The sequence below is a fragment of the Rhododendron vialii genome, chromosome 11a (genome assembly GCF_030253575.1).
Source record: "Rhododendron vialii isolate Sample 1 chromosome 11a, ASM3025357v1".
Classification (NCBI taxonomy): domain Eukaryota; kingdom Viridiplantae; phylum Streptophyta; class Magnoliopsida; order Ericales; family Ericaceae; genus Rhododendron; species Rhododendron vialii.
In genome coordinates, this window is record NC_080567.1 from 7,074,659 (window position 1) to 7,081,011 (window position 6,353).

Sequence of the window (6,353 nt, forward strand, 5' to 3'; positions counted from 1 at the left end):
TGAACCGTTTTGGTGTGGTTTGGTACCGTATGGATGTACTCGTACGGTATTGCACCGTTTTGGTGTAGTTTGGTACCGAATGGATGTACTCGTATGGTATTCCACCGTTTTGGTGTGGTTTGGTACCGTATGGATGTACTCGTACGGTATTGAACAGTTTTGGTGTGGTTTGGTACCGCATGGATGTACTCGTACGGTATTGCACCGTTTTGGTGTGGTTTGGAACAGTAACGAAGTTCTCGTAAGGTATTGCACCATTTTGGTGTCGTTTTGTACCGTATGGATGTACACGTACGGTATTGAACCGTTTTGGTGTGGTTTGGTACAGTATGGATGTACGCGTACGGTATTGAACCGTTTTGGTGTGGTTTGGTACCGTTTGGATGTACTCGTACGGTATTGCACCGTTTTGGTGTGGTTTGGTATCGTAAGGATGTACTCGTACGGTATTGTACCGTTTTGGTGTGGTTTGGTACCGTATGGATGTACTCGTACGGTATTGAACAATTTTGGTGTGGTTTGGTACCGTATGGATGTACTCGTACGGTATTGCACCGTTTTGGTGTGGTTTGGTACCGTATGGATGTACTCGTACGGTATTGAACAGTTTTGGTGTGGTTTGGTACCGCATGGATGTACTCGTACGGTATTGCACCGTTTTGGTGTGGTTTGGAACAGTAACGAAGTTCTCGTAAGGTATTGCACCATTTTGGTGTCGTTTTGTACCGTATGGATGTACACGTACGGTATTGAACCGTTTTGGTGTGGTTTTGTACAGTATGGATGTACGCGTACGGTATTGAACCGTTTTGGTGTGGTTTGGTACCGTTTGGATGTACTCGTACGGTATTGCACCGTTTTGGTGTGGTTTGGTATCGTAAGGATGTACTCGTACGGTATTGTACCGTTTTGGTGTGGTTTGGTACCGTATGGATGTACTCGTACGGTATTGAACAGTTTTGGTGTGGTTTGGTACCGTATGGATGTACTCGTACGGTATTGCACCGTTTTGGTGTGGTTTGGTACCGTATGGATGTACTCGTACGGTATTGAACAGTTTTGGTGTGGTTTGGTACCGTATGGATGTACTCGTACGGTGTTGCACCGTTTTGGAGTGGTTTGGTACCGTATGGATGTACTCGTACGGTATTGAACAGTTTTGGTGTGGTTTGGTACCGTATGGATGTACTCATACGGTATTGCACCATTTTTGTGTGGTTTGGTACCGTAAGGATGTAATCGTACAGTATTGGACCGTTTTGGTGTGGTTTGGTACCGTATGGATGTACTCGTACGGTATTGCACCGTTTTGGTGTGGTTTGGTACCGTATGGCTTTACTCGTACGGTATTGCAGAGTTTTGGTGTGGTTTGGTTCCGTATGGATGTACTCGTACGGTATTGCACCGTTTTGGTGTCGTTTGGTACCGTATGGATGTACTCGTACGGTATTGCACCGTTTTGGTGTGGTTTGGAACAGTAACGAAGTACTCGTAAGGTATTGTACCATTTTGGTGTCGTTTTGTACCGTATGGATGTACTCGTACGGTATTGAACCGTTTTGGTGTGGTTTGGTACCGTATGGATGTACTCGTACGGTATTGAACCGTTTTGGTGTGGTTTGGTACCGTTTGGATGTACTCGTACGGTATTGCACCGTTTTGGTGTGGTTTGGTACCGTAAGGATGTACTCGTACGGTATTTGTCCGTTTTGGTGTGGTTTGGAACCGTATGGATGTACCCGTACGATATTGCACAGTTTTGGTGTGGTTTGGTACTGTATTGATGTACTCGTACGGTATTAAACATTTTTGGTGTGGTTTGGTACCGTATGGATGTACTCTTAAGGTATTGTACCGTTTTGGTGTGGTTTGGTACCGTGTGGATGTACTGGTACGCTATTGAACCGTTTTGGTGTGGTTTGGTACCGTATGGATGTACTCGTACGGTATTGAACAGTTTTGGTGTGGTTTGGTACCGTATGGATGTACTCGTACGGTATTGAACAGTTTTGGTGTGGTTTGGTACCGTATGGATGTACTCTTAAGGTATTGTACCGTTTTGGTGTGGTTTGGTACCGTGTGGATGTACTGGTACGCTATTGAACCGTTTTAGTGTGGTTTAGTACCGTTTGGATGTACTCGTACGGTATTGCACCGTTTTGGTGTGGTTTGGTACCGTATGGATGTACTCGTACGGTATTGCACCGTTTTGGTGTGGTTTGGTACCGTATGGATGTACTCGTACGGTATTGCACCGTTTTGGTGTGGTTTGGAACAGTAACGAAGTACTCATAAGGTATTGTACCATTTTGGTGTCGTTTTGTACCGTATGGATGTACTCGTACGGTATTGAACCGTTTTGGTGTGGTTTGGTACCGTATGGATGTACTCGTACGGTATTGAACAGTTTTGGTGTGGTTTGGTACCGTATGGATGTACTTGTACGGTATTGCAAAGTTTTGGTGTGGTTTGGTACCATATGGATGTACTCGTACGGTATTGAACCATTTTGGTGTGGTTTGGTACCGTATGGATGTACTCGTACGGTATTGAACAGTTTTGGTGTGGTTTGGTACCGTATGGATGTACTCATACGGTATTGCACCATTTTGGTGTGGTTTGGTACCGTAAGGAAGTAATCGTACAGTATTGGACCGTTTTGGTGTGGTTTGGTACCGTATGGATGTACTCGTACGGTATTGCACCGTTTTGGTATGGTTTGGTACCGTATGGATGTACTCGTACGGTATTGCATAGTTTTGGTGTGGTTTGGTTCCGTATGGATGTACTCGTACGGTATTGCACCGTTTTGGTGTCGTTTGGTACCGTATGGATGTACTCGTACGGTATTGCACCGTTTTGGTGTGGTTTGGAACAGTAACGAAGTACTCGTAAGGTATTGTACCATTTTGGTGTCGTTTTGTACCGTATGGATGTACTCGTACGGTATTGAACCGTTTTGGTGTGGTTTGGTACCGTATGGATGTACTCGTACGGTATTGAACCGTTTTGGTGTGGTTTGGTACCGTTTGGATGTACTCGTACGGTATTGCACCGTTTTGGTGTGGTTTGGTACCGTAAGGATGTACTCGTACGGTATTTGTCCGTTTTGGTGTGGTTTGGAACCGTATGGATGTACTCGTACGGTATTGCACAGTTTTGGTGTGGTTTGGTACTGTATTGATGTACTCGTACGGTATTGAACAGTTTTGGTGTGGTTTGGTACCGTATGGATGTACTCGTACGGTATTGCACCGTTTTGGTGTGGTTTGGAACAGTAACGAAGTTCTCGTAAGGTATTGTACCATTTTGGTGTCGTTTTGTACCGTATGGATGTACACGTACGGTATTGAACCGTTTTGCTGTGGTTTGGTACCGTATGGATGTACTCGTACGGTATTGCACCGTTTTGGTGTAGTTTGGTACCGAATGGATGTACTCGTACGGTATTCCACCGTTTTGGTGTGGTTTGGTACCGTATGGATGTACTCGTACGGTATTGAACAGTTTTGGTGTGGTTTGGTACCGCATGGATGTACTCGTACGGTATTGCACCGTTTTGGTGTGGTTTGGAACAGTAACGAAGTTCTCGTAAGGTATTGCACCATTTTGGTGTCGTTTTGTACCGTATGGATGTACACGTACGGTATTGAACCGTTTTGGTGTGGTTTTGTACAGTATGGATGTACGCGTACGGTATTGAACCGTTTTGGTGTGGTTTGGTACCGTTTGGATGTACTCGTACGGTATTGCACCGTTTTGGTGTGGTTTGGTATCGTAAGGATGTACTCGTACGGTATTGTACCGTTTTGGTGTGGTTTGGTACCGTATGGATGTACTCGTACGGTATTGAACAGTTTTGGTGTGGTTTGGTACCGTATGGATGTACTCGTACGGTATTGCACCGTTTTGGTGTGGTTTGGTACCGTATGGATGTACTCGTACGGTATTGAACAGTTTTGGTGTGGTTTGGTACCGTATGGATGTACTCGTACGGTGTTGCACCGTTTTGGAGTGGTTTGGTACCGTATGGATGTACTCGTACGGTATTGAACAGTTTTGGTGTGGTTTGGTACCGTATGGATGTACTCATACGGTATTGCACCATTTTTGTGTGGTTTGGTACCGTAAGGATGTAATCGTACAGTATTGGACCGTTTTGGTGTGGTTTGGTACCGTATGGATGTACTCGTACGGTATTTGCATTGTTTTGGTGTGGTTTGGTACCGTATGGATGTACTCGTACGGTATTGCAGAGTTTTGGTGTGGTTTGGTTCCGTATGGATGTACTCGTACGGTATTGCACCGTTTTGGTGTCGTTTGGTACCGTATGGATGTACTCGTACGGTATTGCACCGTTTTGGTGTGGTTTGGAACAGTAACGAAGTACTCGTAAGGTATTGTACCATTTTGGTGTCGTTTTGTACCGTATGGATGTACTCGTACGGTATTGAACCGTTTTGGTGTGGTTTGGTACCGTATGGATGTACTCGTACGGTATTGAACCGTTTTGGTGTGGTTTGGTACCGTTTGGATGTACTCGTACGGTATTGCACCGTTTTGGTGTGGTTCGGTACCGTAAGGATGTACTCGTACGGTATTTGTCCGTTTTGGTGTGGTTTGGAACCGTATGGATGTACCCGTACGGTATTGCACAGTTTTGGTGTGGTTTGGTACTGTATTGATGTACTCGTACGGTATTAAACATTTTTGGTGTGGTTTGGTACCGTATGGATGTACTCGTACGGTATTGCACCGTTTTGGTGTGGTTTGGAACAGTAACAAAGTTCTCGTAAGGTATTGTACCATTTTGGTGTCGTTTTGTACCGTATGGATGTACACGTACGGTATTGAACCGTTTTGGTGTGGTTTGGTACCGTATGGATGTACTCGTACGGTATTGCACCGTTTTGGTGTAGTTTGGTACCGAATGGATGTACTCGTATGGTATTCCACCGTTTTGGTGTGGTTTGGTACCGTATGGATGTACTCGTACGGTATTGAACAGTTTTGGTGTGGTTTGGTACCGCATGGATGTACTCGTACGGTATTGCACCGTTTTGGTGTGGTTTGGAACAGTAACGAAGTTCTCGTAAGGTATTGCACCATTTTGGTGTCGTTTTGTACCGTATGGATGTACACGTACGGTATTGAACCGTTTTGGTGTGGTTTGGTACAGTATGGATGTACGCGTACGGTATTGAACCGTTTTGGTGTGGTTTGGTACCGTTTGGATGTACTCGTACGGTATTGCACCGTCTTGGTGTGGTTTGGTATCGTAAGGATGTACTCGTACGGTATTGTACCGTTTTGGTGTGGTTTTGTACCGTATGGATGTACTCGTACGGTATTGAACAATTTTGGTGTGGTTTGGTACCGTATGGATGTACTCGTACGGTATTGCACCGTTTTGGTGTGGTTTGGTACCGTATGGATGTACTCGTACGGTATTGAACAGTTTTGGTGTGGTTTGGTACCGTATGGATGTACTCGTACGGTGTTGCACCGTTTTGGAGTGGTTTGGTACCGTATGGATGTACTCGTACGGTATTGAACAGTTTTGGTGTGGTTTGGTACCGTATGGATGTACTCGTACGGTATTGCACGGTTTTGGTGTGGTTTGGTACCGTATGGATGTACTCTTAAGGTATTGTACCGTTTTGGTGTGGTTTGGTACCGTGTGGATGTACTGGTACGCTATTGAACCGTTTTGGTGTGGTTTGGTACCGTATGGATGTACTCGTACGGTATTGAACAGTTTTGGTGTGGTTTGGTACCGTATGGATGTACTCGTACGGTATTGAACAGTTTTGGTGTGGTTTGGTACCGTATAGATGTACTCGTACGGTATTGCACCGTTTTGGTGTGGTTTGGTACCGTATGGATGTACTCTTAAGGTATTGTACCGTTTTGGTGTGGTTTGGTACCGTGTGGATGTACTGGTACGCTATTGAACCGTTTTAGTGTGGTTTAGTACCGTTTGGATGTACTCGTACGGTATTGCACCGTTTTGGTGTGGTTTGGTACCGTATGGATGTACTCGTACGGTATTGCACCGTTTTGGTGTGGTTTGGTACCGTATGGATGTACTCGTACGGTATTGCACCGTTTTGGTGTGGTTTGGAACAGTAACGAAGTACTCATAAGGTATTGTACCATTTTGGTGTCGTTTTGTACCGTATGGATGTACTCGTACGGTATTGAACCGTTTTGGTGTGGTTTGGTACCGTATGGATGTACTCGTACGGTATTGAACAGTTTTGGTGTGGTTTGGTACCGTATGGATGTACTTGTACGGTATTGCAAAGTTTTGGTGTGGTTTGGTACCATATGGATGTACTCGTACGGTATTG